This window comes from Lygodium microphyllum, chromosome 9 (genome assembly GCF_053477565.2).
Source record: "Lygodium microphyllum isolate KBCC chromosome 9, Lygodium_microphyllum_v1.1.10, whole genome shotgun sequence".
In the NCBI taxonomy this organism is placed as follows: Eukaryota; Viridiplantae; Streptophyta; class Polypodiopsida; order Schizaeales; family Lygodiaceae; genus Lygodium; species Lygodium microphyllum.
This window is the reverse complement of record NC_141143.1, coordinates 76,073,295-76,090,029: the sequence shown is the minus strand read 5'-3', so window position 1 is coordinate 76,090,029 and position 16,735 is coordinate 76,073,295. Positions and strand designations below refer to the sequence as shown.

The 16,735-nt window shown below is 43.2% G+C and overlaps 1 protein-coding gene across 2 annotated transcripts in view; it reads left to right on the top strand.

The window, feature by feature from the left end:
• The window catches only part of LOC148031199 (putative protein phosphatase 2C 40), a 37,811-nt gene that overhangs the window by 10,087 nt on the left and 10,989 nt on the right, over positions 1-16,735 (top strand). The window lies entirely within an intron of this gene.

Below are 16,735 nucleotides of genomic sequence, written 5' to 3'. Positions count from 1 at the left end.
AGTATTCTCTCATTGGATTGTTCTCGTTCTTGGTAGGGAGGCGACCTGTTAGGTCTTTCATCAACTCCTTCTCTTGCTCCCTGTCCTTCCCCTGTTGCTTCCCTGATGATAACAATTAAAACCCCACCAAACGTGATGGCCGAGGCCTTTGAGGATGATGCCTTTCTTGTTGCCTTAGAATCATGGGACTCTCCTCCTGCAAGTCTTCCTCTTGTTGCCAATGCCTTTGCTGAAGACTCAATGGTCTTCCACACAAAACCGTTGAGGTTTACTTCATCTAGAGATCTAGCGGCGATGCTCTCTAGCATAGACACATTGATTCGACTCATTATCGAGTTGTACCTTTGGCTAGAGAATAGTGGCTGCGCCATTTTGTTATGCAACTAGATTTTTGGATCAGGAATATTAGCCAAGCTGATATCATTGCTAGTGTGGACCATCACTTTATCCATTCCTAGCATGGCATACACATCTCTATTTGGTCGTCTTTCCATCTTGTTGGCTAGGCCCAATGCTTTCTCCACCGACTCGGGTGTCAACTCAATCTGTACCTTGTGTGTTTTCTCTCCTTTTCGCATGGTCATAGTGCTGCGGTTCCTATTGAAGGTCCAAAGGAACACTGCACACTAGTTATAGTTCAATTGCCTCCACGTACTTTTGCAAATTGCATTGCTGCACAAATTGTTTTATGGCTTGCTTCTCCATGGCTATATCATCCAAGTTCAAGACATGCCTTAACTTGAACTGATTAAAGGCCCTAGTTTCAACTGAGAGATCGTACTTTGCCTGCTCTTCCTTTGAGAATGGCAATTTGCTGGTCTTTTCCTGTCCTGCCATAGTGGGTGCCTTTCATTAAGCCATGCTCATGATTAATTATCTTAAAACAATTTATTACGGAAAGAAAAAGATTATGTGCCTATGGACGATTGAAATGCTTAAGTATAGAAGGAGACTTTTTCTTCAAGTAGTTCTATCCATTTCCAAAAATTTTATGACACTTTTTCTCAATCACAAGTTGATTTTTAATCATTTTTTTCTTTTGGACATTGATTGAGGCTTTGTTTTTTCCTTGCATATTTCATTCACCTTACGTGTTTGATTCATCTTACCCCCTTTCTCTTGGAATTGAGAAGAATCTTTCTTAGGATTAAGGGTTGAGAGGTCAAGGGCATTCAATGCGTGCTCTTGGTGTTTTATTTTCACATGAGCCAAGCATAGAAGTTTGGATTGTATTCGATTAGCATAGCGGTCCATGTCAAAAGGACAGATGTCTACTTGAGTGATGTAGGTGAGAACATCCATGATGAAGTCATCGGAGTCTATTCGATTGGCAATGTGTAACTCCTCCTCAATCAGAATTTGATCTAAATACGAGTGGGTCAGGAGGTGCTCTTCTAGGGGTCGGTTATGAATGGTGGTCAACACCCTATAGGAGGTTGGAGCTACATAAGTGGGGTCATACTCTGAGGTTTTGAAGGCACAATGTTGCTCATCGTTAGTCATGATTTGGTAGCCCTCTAGCTCCCATTGAAATAAGAGAGTATACTATTTCCTCAAGAAAGAGGAGTCATTGTTAGCAAGTTGCTTAAACTCCTTAATTTTCTGGTTGGGAGCAAGGACCATGTTCTTGTTGTAATACGTAATGAGGCGTTTGCACGCTTGGTCTCGGGAAATCTCAGTGGCAATTAGTTCCTCAGCTACTTGGAGAGCTTTAACGAATACGAACTCGAATTCTTCCCATGAGAAAGGTAGAGTATGTACCTCCGTTGCTAAAGACTCATCCAAAAGACCTAGGTCTAGTTGATCATAGCTTTTAGCAAGTGTGGTAAATGTGGTGTCCAACCATTGAAGGCAAGCAACCAAGTCATCTTCTATATTGTCTGCTAAATTTGCGGCCAAAGTGAGAATTAATCTTCACTCGTAAGAGGGTCCAAGGCCTACATGTGGTTGGGGTTTGGTTGTGAGCTAGATAACTCGGTAGCTGATTGTTGTGGCTTTGGTTGCTCTTGAGGGTGTGGTTGGGCCTCTTGTGCGATGGGTTTGGTTGGAGTTGCGGGTGTCATGCTACTAGATGCTTGTGAGGTCTTAGGGACACTAGTAGGACTAGATTGAGGCAGTTTGTTAGTAGCAAGCTGTGGTTTCAGTCGATGGATCTGTTTAGGCTCTGCTAGCCTATGCATTTGAGGCTCTATGGGTTTCACAGAGCTGTGAGATGGAAGGATCGAGGTGCAGCTGAGAGTTCAGTAGACAGTGTGAGAGTGAGAGAGATAGAGTGAAGCAGACGCCCAAGAGAATAGACTGAAAGAGTGTAACCAGAAAGTACAAAGTACAACCCTTAAACCTTAGGGTTGTAGGGGGTGTTCACACCCGACACACACTAAGTGCCCATAAGTGTGTAACATAAGCACATACGACAATAAGACTATAAGTCTGGGAGAAAAAACCTCTCCTACCGAGGGTAAAAAGTGCCCCAGTGTCCTACTGATCACCAACACTCCCATATGAGCGTAGGCGTAAGTGAGGCGTGAGTCAAATACCCAACAAACCCCCCTGGAGTGAAGAGTGATCAAGAGTACAAGGATCATCCGCCATCAAAGGATATCAAATTTAAAGCATCATGAAATGCTTCAAATTTGTCACGAGGAAGAGCTTTGGTGAAGATGTCTGCCACATTACTGGTGGTAGGACAATAGACAAGGCTGATATCACCTGCATGTAGCCTCTCTCTGACAAAGTGATAATGGATCTCAATGTGTTTCGTGCGGGCATGAAACACTGGGTTTCGTGCCACTGCAATGGCACTCTGACTGTCAGTGAACAAAGGAGTAGGCTCCGTAACAGATACATCCAGATCAGCTAGCAAGCGTCCAAGCCATATGCATTCAACTGTGGTAATGAAAGTTGCCTTGTATTCAGCTTCACATGACAATGTGGCAACAGTGGGTTGTTTCTTGCTAAGCCAAGAAATGCAAGAAGAGCCAAGAAAGAAACAATTGCCACTAGTGGAGTGACGTGTATCATAATCACCAGCCCAATCAGAATCACTGTAAGCATGTAATTGCAGTGGTCCCCCCTTGGCATAAAGCAACCCAAGAGATCGAGTACCTTGCAAGTAACGAAAAACACGCTTGACAGCTTGCCAATGTGACATACGTGGCTGATGCATATACCTGCTCAAAGCTGAAACTGCAAACTGTATGTCCGGCCTAGTGTTGCATAGATAGATAAGACATCCAATTGCAGGAGCATATGTATGTATATCAAACAAATCACTATCATCATGTAATGACAGTTTCAGTCCAGGTTCCATGGTGGTACAAACTGGCTTGCAATCCTATAAGCCAAACTTCTCAAGAAGCTGCCCAATATACCTTGACTGTGATAGCCCAATACCTCGAGCATCATGTATGAACTGGATGCCCAAGTAGTAATGCAAAACTCCCAAGTCAGACATGTCAAAAGTTTGCTGCAAATTTTGTTTGAATGCTGAAATCTGATCAGCATGTGTTCCAGTGAGCAAAATGTCATCAACATAAAGACATATAATCAGCATAGATCCCCCTTCTTTACATACGTAAAGGGTAGACTCAGATGAGCTGTTTAGAAACCTTTGACCAAGCAAGAAAGCATCTATTTTTGCATATCAAGCTCTAGGAGCTTGTTTCAAACCATATAGTGCCTTTTTGAGCTTGCATACCAAATGTTCAGAGCCTTCAATTGCAAAACCAATGGGCTGCTGTATACATAAATTTCCTCTTGAAGTTCCCCATGTAAAAATGCAGTCTTGATATCTAGCTGATGCACTGTCCAACCATAATGTGCAGCCAAAGCAATCATAGACCTGATGGTCGTCATACGGGAAGTAGGAGCAAATGTCTCCTCATAATCAATGCCCTTTTTCTATGCGTAGCCTTTAGCTACAAGCCGTGCCTTATATTTATCAATGGATCCATCTGCTTTCCTTTTCAGTTTGTAGACCCATTTCGTTCCAACGGCTTTCTTCCCAAATGGCAAGGACACCAAATCCCAAGTTTGATTCTTAGTAATAGAATCTAATTCAGCTTGCATTGCTGCCATCCAATGCACACTGTGTTGTGCATCCTCAAAACATTTAGGCTCTTCATTATCAAAAGTACTTGCTGCCATAACAAACTCCATGGTATGTGCTGAATTATGCAAACGAGTTTGCCTTCTAGTACGACCAGCCATGGGTGCATCCAAAGGACTATCTTGCATAGTCTACAAATACCATCTAGGTAACTGTCTAGTTTCTTGACTGTGTGCAAGCTCTTGCTGAATTTCAGTTTCAGCATTATGCTGAATATTCTGATCAGCCAATGGCTGAATTTCTGCACTTTCCATAGGAGCAGCTCGTTGAACATTAGGTTCATTTCCTGAAGCTCCAGCTGAATCACCAAAAGTAATGGGCAGCATCCCTTCAAAAACATCACAGGCAGCCTAATATGTGTCCAAACCAGCCAAGGATAATTCTGATTTTTCATAAAAAACAACATCCCTGTTGACAAAAACCTTCTTTATAACGGGATCATAGAGTTTGTAGCCTTTGCTCTCATTGCTATATCCCATAAAAATGCACTTAACAGCCTTGTTGTCCAACTTTTTTCTAAGTACCTATGGAATATGGGCATAGGCAAGACACCCAAAGGTAGGAAAGTGACCAACAGAAGGTTTATGGCTGTTCCAAGCCTCAAAAGGTGTGATGGTTTTCAAGGCTTTGGTAGGGCATCTGTTCAAAATATGGCAAGCACACATGACTGCTTCCATCCAAAAACTATGAGGCAAGCTCTTTGCCTTCAGCATACATCTGGCCATCTCCATGAGTGACCGATTCTTCCTCTCTGCTACCCCATTCTGCTGTGGAGTATAGGCAGTAGTGTACTGATGGACTATGCCTTTTTGCTTCAAAAAAGAATTCAGCATAGAGGACATGTATTCCCCCCCTCGGTCCGAACGGAGAGTCTTAATTTTGCACCCAAATTGATTTTCAACAAGTGCATTGAAAGCCAAAAATGCATCATACACTTCTGACTTCTTTTTCAAACAGTAGACCCAACAAAAACGTGTAAAATCATCAATGAATGTCACAAAATAATAACAACCGCCCAATGACATGGTTTGCATAGGCCCACAAACATCTGAATGCACCAACTGCAATCTGGTTGTTGCTCTGAAAGCAACATCACGAGGAAATGAGAAACGATGCATTTTCCCTAAAATGCATCCCTTGCATAAGTGCTCAGGAGGTCTCTCCAAGAGAGGTAAGCCATCCTGCATCTGAGTACCCTGCAAAAGCATCAAGCTGCCAAAGTTTACATGCCCCAAACGAGCATGCCATAACTTCGCCTATATCATAGCAGGAGTAAGAGTGGATGTCAAGTATGCCGTTTGATCTACTGAAAGAGCATCCAACTCATATAAACCAGGACACAAAGATCCTGTCAAGACCAAAGTCGTGCGTTCTTTGTCTCTAACCATGCAACGGTCATCATCAAATGTGACCTGCAAACCACAACATGCCAAAGAAGAAATAGAAAGCAAATTCTTCTTGATTCCATGCACAAACAAAGCATCTTGCAGGCGGAGAATAGAGCCATCAATGGCTGTGAGCTGAATCTCCCCAATACCACAAACAGGGTATGATGCATTATTGGCACACTGTATAGATTTCCTAATGGGAGGTGCACTAACTGAAGCAAACAGATCTCTACGAGATGTAATATGTCTAGAAGCACCATTGTCAAAGAACCAAGTGTCAGCATCCTCTGTAGAGCTAAGAGCTCTATCGGCCCAATAGATGTCATAATTGCAAGTGTAAAAACAATAGTCCCTGTCCACAACAAAGGACGCGGACTCACTAGCAGTGGAAGGAGTAGTAGAAACAGACATTCCTGACTCCTTCTTCTTCTCTTTGGCAATGCGCTTCCTGCACTCAGTGATATAGTGGCCTAGCTTCTTACAATAATGACATTTTCCCTTTTTAGCTTGCGTCCCCCCTTGTGTCTGATTCTGCGATGTGCCCAAAGTGCCGGAACTCTGGAGCATTTTTCAACTTGCTGTTTTTGCCTTTCTGTCTTGCCACAAAGCCTGCTCAGAGACTATAGCATCCACACCACTATTTTTCCTTGTTTGCTCCTCCTCTAGAAGCAAACTAACCAGCTGAATAAAAGTGAGTGGGTGCTCGGCAATCCTCATGGTGAGGTTGAATGTAGTATGAAAAGACAAGTACGAAGGAGGTAAGGAATTCAAGGTGGTGGATATCAACTGTGCATTCGAAAAGTACTCATCTACATTCATGAGCTGCTCCCTCAAGTCCTGAATCTTATTCAAGTGATCCTGCATAGAATCACCCTCATTCATCTTCAAAGTCTCTAACTCTTTCTTCAAGAAAGAGATCCGAGTCTCATTCTTTCCTGCAAACATATGCTCCAAAGTCAACCATGTATCTCGTGAAGAAGATACTGAACGAATGTGACAGATGATGGACCCTTGAACTGCTAGAGCAATCAGCGACAAGGCCTGTGCATCACGTGTATCCCAAGCTTTTTGAGTTGCAGTTCTTGGAGGAAGTGGCTGAGGTGGAGCGGGCTGAGGTCCCCGTTGTCGACGTGCTCCTTGAGGAGGAGGAGTAACGGGAGCTACAACTCCCGGTTGAGTTTCCTCTCCACTGACATAATCCCATAAATTCTTGGCCACTAATACATTCTTCATCATGAATGACCATAGCGAGTAAATTTTTCCATCCAATCTGTCTTCCTTGGATACATACGTAAAGACATCACCTCCCTGATTTGCCATGATGACAAATTTCCAAAGACAAATGAGCAATGTCAAAGCAGTAAGGACTGGAAATCTGCAAATTTCCAGAAATTGCAGCAAACACACTTCTGCAATTAATGTGCAAGGGCGTACTCTGTCGGAAACTGTCTTTTAATGCATGCTTCCCAAGGTGCAAACAGTGCTCAGCAACACTATTATATCAAAATCCCCGAAATTTCTGCCAAAATTTATGTCAAAACAGTCTTTCTATTACTGTAACAGCAGTTCATATGCAACTGTCCTCAAAATACATAAAAGCCCCAAAATTTCTGATGAACAAGTCTAGAAATTTGCATCAAATTTATCCCACACTTGTATTCTGTATGCTGTGCGTGCTGCGTATGAACCTCCTCTTCCAGAACTTTGTTCTGGACTAAAGGGATAATTTTTTTTTGTTAAAAAATACCTGACGTGGTTAGGGCGGACGTCGGTCAACAAACGATTGGTTGACGTGGACTGCAGGCGGACGAGCATAGTGGCAGGTCGCTGGTCAGACGGGAGTCGGGCGGGCTATCGGAGCGGGCGAATAGGACGGCATGTTGCTGACGTGCCACAGGCAGGCGGCGTGCCACAGTCAGGTGGCGCTTTAGTCAGGTGGCACTGGAGCTGGCAGAGCTTGCCAGCAGGATCAGGCAGGGCTAGCGACAGGTGGCGCTGGAGACAGACGGTGTACCACAGGCAGACGAGCTGGAGGCAGACGATGCCCAGGCCTGCTGGCGACTGCACAGGCAGGTGAGGGTGACGAGCTACAGGTCTTGCCTGACGAACAGGAGCTGTCGAGCAGGGCGGGTGGACCTGACAAACAGGAGTAGGCAGATGAGTTCCTTCCAATTAGAGTGAACACACAGATCATCAACGAATACTTGTAGCTCTTTCCTGAGCATGCCTCTGAATATGGCACACATGAGCCTTTGGAATGTGGCTAGTGCATTTGTCAACCCAAAGGGCATGACTATGTGGGAAAGACCCTCCACTCAGTGACAAATGCAGTCTTGTGCCTATCGTCAGGATGCACTTGCACCTGATTGTACCCTGAGAAGCCGTCCCAAAAACTGTAGGTTCCTTTACCACCTACTCGCTCGAGCATATGCTCAGTGTACGGTAATGGGTAATTGTCTCTCTTGGTAGTAGTGTTGACTTTCTTGTAGTTGATGCACACTTCGATCTTTCCGTTTTTCTTCAGTACATTCTATTGGTTCACTTGCTTGCCCTTGTCATTTGGCTCCTAGCAAGATCTCTACCCTATCACCTTTCTTAAACTTTGTGAATTGTTTCAGCAGGTTTTGCGGCTTTCTTTGCTCCTCAGCCTTGCGGTTCCTTAGGTTAGTTCTTTTGTTCTTTCTTCAACCTTTGGCACCTTAGGTGGATTAGTAAGTCTCCTTTAGTGCATTTGGTCTTAGATGGGTCAAGATGTTTCGGGATCACTGTCTGAGATTACTTCCGACTTAGAATCAAACTCTCCGCCTTTGCTAGAAGAGGGGGTCTCTCCTTGCGGTCGTAGCTGAGAGGGTGAATCTGTCTTGAATAATGGTGCAACACTCGGTTGGACCATGCATGCTTGCTCATAGTCAATTGCTCCTATATGCTCCAACCATGTGTGATCGTAATCCATGCGCATGACTCCTCTCTCAATTCTAAAAGTGTTCTTCTTTTGAGATTTGGAGTCTAATCGTATTTGCTCAATTACATGTCCCTTAGTGCCGTATTCTATCGTATTGATCTCTCCTTCACTCTCGTCACACTGAAGGAGTAGCATTCCTCGTATTTGTCGTTAGAACTATCCTCATTCGACTGCTCGTCATCTCCTAAGTCTTGATACAGTGTTTCCTTTTCATCAGTGACTAAGGCCCAATTGTACATTAAGTTTTGGTCGTGCACCTTAGTCCACCACCACTTGGGTCCATCCAAGAGATCCTTGAGTGGCTTGAGATTGGTTGCTGGGTTGCCAGCTAGCTTGTTCGTCAGATGCTCTAAGATCTCAAGGAGTTCTCGCTTGTTTTTTGGTATGTGGAATATGACAGGGTCGGGTTGTCTATGTGAGCTCCTAGCCATCATGAAGACTGGTACTGAGGGCGTGGCACTAGGCTTACCAATTGCCTTGGCGACTTGTTCGTACTTCTCATTATCTGAGAATGGAAGATCGATTGTGGCTAGCATATGCATCCAATCTTGCTCATCCTTAGGACAAGGGATATACTTGGTGAGCGGCCCGTACAATTTTCTAACTTGCACGTCACCCTTCAGCATGGCTGAGATGACATCTAAGTCAACTGGCGTAGTCTTCCAAGTATCCATCTCTCTACTCTCACTGCTTCCATACAATTGCCTAGGAAGATTAGACCATTGCCCTAGTTCTCTATGACTCGTGCATTGCACATCCAAGGTCGGCCTATCAGAATGTCGTAGTCTACTTTCTTCATGACTATGAAGTCTACAGAGAATTGGACTCCTGCAATCTTCACTGGCCAATTCTTTGGCACTCCAAATGGCTTCATTTTCATTCCATTAGCCAATGTGACATTAAATCTAGCATTCTCAACAGGCGGGTTACCCCAAGCCTGGAGCACTATGTGGCTAAGCACATTGACTCGTACCCCTTTGTCTACAATTCCCTTTCTCATGGTATCACCTAGAGCTAGGACTGGTAAGACTGCATGCATCCCTATGCCTTCCCAGAAAGCATTCACGTGCATAGACTTGGGCACTGAGTGCAGTGTCAAACTTGGTATCTGTGTTACTACGTCATGCTCGTGTAAGTCAGCTCTGCAGCCTTAGCTGCAGCCTACTCTATTGATCCTTCCACCCACTGCTTCAGTTCTTGCCATAGTGTCGGATGCTACCTAAGTAGGTCTCCTAAGTTTAAGTCATCGAAGTGGTTACTAGCATTGTGAGAAGATTTCTAAATAGTTTTTTTTCTCTATGTTTCTTGGTCAATGGCTTTGGCTAATTTGCTGGCCCATAGCATTTAAACTCCATCTAAGCGGCACTGCTTGTGGTGCAGTTGCATCTCTCAATTTTGGTCGTGGAGGCAAAACTGATATGCTTACGCTTGAGAGATCATTGATCTCATCCTCCAAGATGGGCTCAACGTCCTTTAGGTGTTCTTGGGCTTCTCTCACCCACTCCTTCACCTTTTTTATGGCTTCTAGTTGGGGCTTTGGATTGGGGTACTTTCCTACCTTAGCACTCCCCTTCTCAATAGTCTTTGGAGCGGATGTCTTTGCTTCTGCGTCAGTCACATTCTTTCCAACAAGCAATGTTGTGGCACTCTCGGTTTTAAGTGTGACCTTTGCATCGGTTTTCTTTTTTCTTTGCCTATGGCTCTTCTTTTCGATTGAGGTTGTGTCTAAGTTGCTAGGCCCTGGCAATGATATGTTGGCTTGCTTTATCTACACTCAGGTCATGATATGCAACGGGATGGACATGGCCTCACCATTGTGTGTTTCAATACCAAACAACCCGCAATGGGATTGATGGCACGATTGTTGAGCTAGTGGATGGCTTCTGTCTAGGGCAATTGGCAAAGAGATGTGTGATTCCACACTCAATGTATCTAAATTCAACATTGTCTCGATTGGCTTGTTCCCTTTCAGGGCAGCATGAGGAGATGTGTCTTGGGTGACCGCAAGTCCAACATGAGATTGGCTCTTGGATGTCTACCCTCCTAAGTCTCTGCCTCTACCTCTACCTAGCGCCTCCACTAGTACTGATCGATAATCTACGAGGATTGGATTGCCCTCTTCATCATATGAGACGTAGGGTTCACGTAGGGCTCGTCGTCATCATTTGGCTTCTCCACATAGTTGACTAGAGTGTCGCTTGGTGGATGGGTTACAAAAGGTCTAGGTAGCCAGGTTATGCCTGTGGGTTTTATCTCATCCTAGGAATGGCTGGTTTAGTGTCATTAGGTGCAGGGAGAGCCAATGGGGATCCCCTCCCGAAGAAATTTGGCGACCTATTCCCTAGGTAAGGCTGGTTGTAAGGTTGTGAGTATAGGAGTTTCCTTGACAGTTTGCAATGAATGGCACAGTGGCCGAACCTACCGCAATTGGCGCATGGTCGAGACCTAGGGTCTTGACACTTAGCTAGCAGGTGGTTTCTACCACAATACAAGCATTGGACGTGTGGGGCCATAGGTCTCCTCATCATCTCTTGTAGTCTCGCTAGCTCCATCTTCATTTCTGCTAGCTTATGGCTCTAGTTAGCACTCTTTCCCTTATCTTGGCTACTTGAGACTGATCGTTCGCTAGATATGGTTTTCCTTTTTGAGGTTCTAGAGCTAGTCTCGTCTTGGTTTGAGCCCTTGGAGCTCCTCTCCTTGAGCTGGTCATGCACTCGAATGGCCTCTTCAAAGACCCTAGTCAGCGTGTCTCGTTGCAAGCTTGAGTTGCCTCTGCCAAGGCATTGTAAAGCTCTTCATTGTGTATTCCATTGATAAAGACAGTGGACACTGTTCTATGAGTCGGTCATTTGTTTGTCGGAATTCTCTTAAAGAGACTCCGCACGTGGGTAACATAGTCTCGTATGTCCTCCTTGCCTTTCTACTTTACGTTCATTAGCCACACTATCAGATTGTCTGAGTACCCAGCCTGCAAGAATCTCTTAATAAAGAGATTCTTGAGGTTATTGAAATTATTACGCTCTATAGCATCTAAGCTCGTGTACTAGGCCCTACCCTTTTGCCTAGGCACAGACGGAAAGCTTGCAAGTGCTGAATGAGATCAATGAGGCCATTGGCCTTGCAGACATGCTCGAATTGCTCCATGAAACTATACGGGATCGTCATTTGGCTAGTACTTATCTAACTTCTTAGGAAAAACATGGATTTTCAATTGGCACTTAGAGCTTTAAGTGACTCCTAATTCTGCAAGCAATGAAGTTGCTAGTGCTGCTGCGCTTTGCTCTACCAATGTGTTATCCAATAGTTTCTTCATGAGAAGCTCGTTCAGCGTAAGGTCTCCCTCTAGTGCTCTCTCTTTCTCTGTGTCAGGTCTTTCTCAATTTTTGTTTGCTAAGGCTAATACTCACTAGATCTCTAGCATTTCTACATTCTATCGTAAGCTTTTAGCTTGTCGTTCTTGATTGTATGCCACTATGCCTTGCAAAGCTTTCCATGCTAGTTTCGTGTCCTCTTCAAGGTCTGCTAAGATATCCTCAGATGGCCTACCATGGTGGTCCATCTAGGTTTGTAAATCGTACTTGGTTACTATTTATTGGAGTTCATTTGGGAAATCCCCTAAATCAAGCTCTTCGTTGCATTTGCGGTTCGAGCTGGTCTCTGCCATGTCTACGGTCTCTTGTTCCACTAGGTTGTCGATGAGATTGATCAAGTCGGGTAGATTCAATTCCCCAATGATATTGGTCCTTAATGCATTTGACTTCTCTGTTGTGTCTTCCTCTTGGTCCTACAACTTGGGTTTCTTGATTACTTGTCTAAGTCTCAAGTCTTCTCCTATTGGTGGGTTCATTCAGTTTCTTAAGTCTGAGTGAATTCCTTGTTATTTACAGACAATCCTCAATTTACCATTACTCTGCGTGTGTGTGTGTGCTCTTTTTCGTGCACTGTGCGAAATCAGGCTTTTAGCTTTTCTCAAGTGCACTTCAAGTGTCGAAAACAATGTGGGGTGCAATGCCTAATGGTAAATGCAGATTTAGCACTTCCGTCTATGTTCTTGGTCTAAGAGGGCTTTAATCTTGGCCATTGACTGCTCTTGTTGGTCTCTAGGGTCTGTGCTGTGTCCTTCCACTTAGTCAAGGTCTAATTGAGGGTCTATGGCTCAGTTTGGCACTCTTAGCGGGGTGGACATCTAGCAAGTTTGGCTAACGTCGTTGCTAGATCTGCAATTCACTGGTTCTCTCATTTCTTGTGCCAAAAATGTGTTCTATTCATCTGTATCGCTCTCGGGGGTTTATCCGTGGCTATGGTCCAGGTGAGTCAGGATTAGAAAGTGTCCATTCAAGAAAAATCTAAATTCGTCCAGGTTGGTTTGAATTGTAGGGTCAGAGTGTTAGATTCAGCCCATTCGAGGCCGATCTGAATGGCCGAATGACGTGTTCGAATGCCTGGGACGAATGCCATGTGGCAAGGTGGGCCAAGTGTCCAAACATTTGATTCGAATGGGCTGAATACTGAAATGATTCCTCCTACTTGCCTAATCATCGAAAAACCGAAATACTTGTTGCAAAGATTAAAATCCCAAAATCTCCTACTTATCTCAAGCTTTGGTTTGAGGATGAAACCCTTACTTCGTTGCTCGATTTGAGGCACGCAAGTGCTCAAGCTTGAATTCGTTGGTCCCGACAATGGAACCAAAATGGAGAGGGAGCTCACACTCAACCACCAAGACCCATAGACCGCTTATTGCTTCAAGCATTTCAAGTGAGCACAAATGGCTATTTCTCACCTAGTTGATAGGCCTTCGATCCTAACAAGGTGTAGTGAGCTTACCTTGATGCTCGAATGAGTAGCCTCCTCATTCAAGCAAGCTAGTAGCTCCACGATTTGTGATGTGAGCTCAAGCATCCTTAAGCCTCCACCTCCAAGCTCCATCTTCCATAGCCGCGCACGAGAGAAGAGAAGAGAAGAGAAGAGAAGAGAAGAGAAGAGAAGAGAAGAGAAGGAGAAGGAGAAGGAGAAGGAGAAGGAGAAGGAGAAGGAGAAGGAGAAGGAGAAGGAGAAGGAGAAGGAGAAAGAAAAGGAGAAGGAGAATGAGAAGGAGAAGAAGAAGAAGAGAGGAGATGATGGAGAGCTTCTTCTCCAAGATCCCTCACCTTCACACACTCACTCCCTCACACTCTCACGCTTCCTCTCTCAAGCACACACAAGCAAGCAAGAAGGAGAGAAGAAGGGAAGAAGAAGAGTCCACTTTAGCCATACACAAAGAATGAGCTTCTCATTCACTTTTTGAGTCTATATACAAAACCCTTATCGCTTTGGGCACCCAATCCCCTTTTTTACATGACCGCTCATTGCAGCAAGGTCCTCTTTTCCCATTCCTTCTAGTTTCCCTTTCTCTTTACCTATGCCCTTCTACCTTTTACAATTTGTACCGAAGGGAGCCTGGCGCTCTTTTGCAAGAGTTTTAGGGGCGACCTGCATTTAAAAATTGTGCCTTTGCCTTTGATTTAGCTTTTGAGGTCGCCCTTGCGCTATTGGCAGTTTCCCTTCTTGCTCCTTCCATTGTGTCTGCATTTGGAGTTTCTTAGACTTCTTTTTCTCCATCTCGAACTTGGGTTACCAGGCACTCAACCAAGTTATAGTTCTCCTACCAAAAGATTAGCCTCCAAATCACTATATCTTCAAGCCTTGACTAGAGATCTATATGTGCATAACTAGTATTATGGGCATAGACATTGATAGCAACAAATCTACTCCCATTTTGAACAATTGGAATCCTCACATCCTGTTTGGTATAGCTTACATAATCGATTCTTGATTGCATCCATCTTTTCCAAAGTGTGAGGGTACTACCACTTTCCCTCATAGTACATCAACATGCATCTCATAGTTGGGAAATTTGAGAATTGAATCGAGTCCACATTTAATCTTTTGTAACCAAGACAAGGTCATGCTTATAATGTTTAATAAGAATGTCCAAAACCTCATTTCTACCTTTGGAGCACAAGCAAGATCACATGCCCCTAACATGAAAGATAATTAGCAATTGTTTTTACATAGCAATCATCTTTGTCTTGTGAAGCTATTTTCCTTCATTGTAATGTTGTTTTTTGGTGTCACTTGTTCCATTCTACGCCTTTTAGAATATTAAAATGTAACTTTTTCTTGCTCTTTACCCTTGTATTAACTCTCTTTAGAACAATCCTTCTCAAAATGCCATGATTCCTAACATATGAAGCGTGCATCAAGGAAGGGGGAATAATCATACCTTACATAGGCACTCAAAACCTCTAGGATCCTAATTTCTAACACTCTAAGGGGTTGCATGCATATTTTCCACATGATAAAAGCTATCAACTCTTGGGTTCATCAGAATTGGTGGCACATATAAGGCATGATTGAGTGCATTAGTAATCGACTTAATTTTAGCATCAAATAGGGAGTGGAGCTTGGGGAACGAAACCCAATATAGTAGCAATCGATTTGGGGAAAACTTTGCATACCATTGTACGATGCAGGCAAGGTTTCCCTTGAATCCCATTCAGTGTGATAATGTCAAATGTTCCTTTGCTTGAGTATCCACCAAAACCTTAAAAAATCCCTTTTTATAAACATGTGTTATAATATATTGCATTTTTCCTAGAATGTTGTAGTAAACCATCTCAAGAATCTGCCTTCTAGTGAAATATGTCCCAAAAAGTATAGTAGATAGTATGAAAATGCAAAATCATAGTATCTAGTACATAAGGACTCCACAAGAAAAGCCAGAGTAGCTTGTGGATTCTCCTTGGATTAGATAACAAGGTTTCTTTCCTTGGCATGTTCATATTATATATATGTATGTTAGATATACTCAATGCCCTACCCTTGCGAGGTGCCACCAATGATCCATGGTGCTCAAAGTTGTGCAGTCCTCATTTTCATGTGAGACGAGTTCTATGTGATTAGATAGTAAAGGGTTGCTTATGTGGATCTAGTCTATAGGTTAGATAGAGTAGTTAATTTACTAGGAAATTTAGGCATACTTAATCGAGTTGCAAGGGTGTGCATGATCAAGGAAGCAAAAATTGGGTTTGAAGGGCCATTGACATGTTTCTTGTTTGGGGCAATCTGAGGGGGGCTAGTGGCCCCTTGCTAAGGGTTAAGCAGTATCATCTTGTCTTGATTAAAAATGAAATATTCCTTGGTTGAGTAGTGAAGTTAAGAATATGGTATATCGGTTAAGATGAATTAATACCTGCTTGGGCTATAAAAAGGTAGCCTTGCTAGAACCATTATCATATGTTTGCCAATCTAAGATTATTTAGCAAGCTTTAACCTCTTAGAATCTACCTAGATGGACATCTAAACTTCATTGAGGAAAAGAGGCAACATGTTTGGCCTTGAGATGAGGTGAATAGTTGTCAAGTTCCATAGAGGCATTCTCTTAATTCTTTGTAGTTTGGCTATGCTCTTGCCATCTCTCTTCTACACCTCCACATATTGCTTCGCCTAGCTTATTATGTAACTTTCTAGAGAGCACTATGAGCCTAGACTTGTCCTAATTCTCCAAGTAAGTTTCAATCTCTCACATGAGCTCAATCCTAGTTTCATCATCAAGAAACTTAGGCCCAATGTCGTGAACATCATCATGAGATTTATAGTAGGATGCAAGACAACTCAACTTCAACTAGAATAAGGGACATGACTTTAGCTAAAGTTTGGAAGTCATGCACAACATCATGATATTTTGCACTAAGGGTGTTCAATTTCATTCAGCCATGAAATCTTAAATGTAGGCTTTGAAACATCATAAATAAACTAACACATTAATGGATGTGATACAAAAGCTCACATTCTAAAGATCATAAGTGACACATTACGTCAAGTAATCAATACATGATATTCCAATGACACATTAAGCCAAATAATCAACAGATGGTGTTTCAGTTTTATGAATTTTCTTCAAAAGCATTGTTGAATCCACCACCAATCAGTGTGTGAAGCATACATCCAATCAACCCTTATTGGATGCTAGTTGTCATCCTTGTGGTTATTTCTTTGAGTGAAGGATGTAAACTTAGTTCCCCTTTCTATAGAAGAAAGGTCCACAACTTAACATTAGCTTGCAAGTTCTACAATACTTGTGCCTCTCGTCCATGCGTACTCTCTCCCCCATGTGAGTGTTCAATAGGGGTCTCAACCATATTCTAGTCTCCTATCAAAAGAATAACTTCCAAATCACCATAATCTACTCGCATTAATTAGAGATCTATATACACATAACTAATAACACAAGTG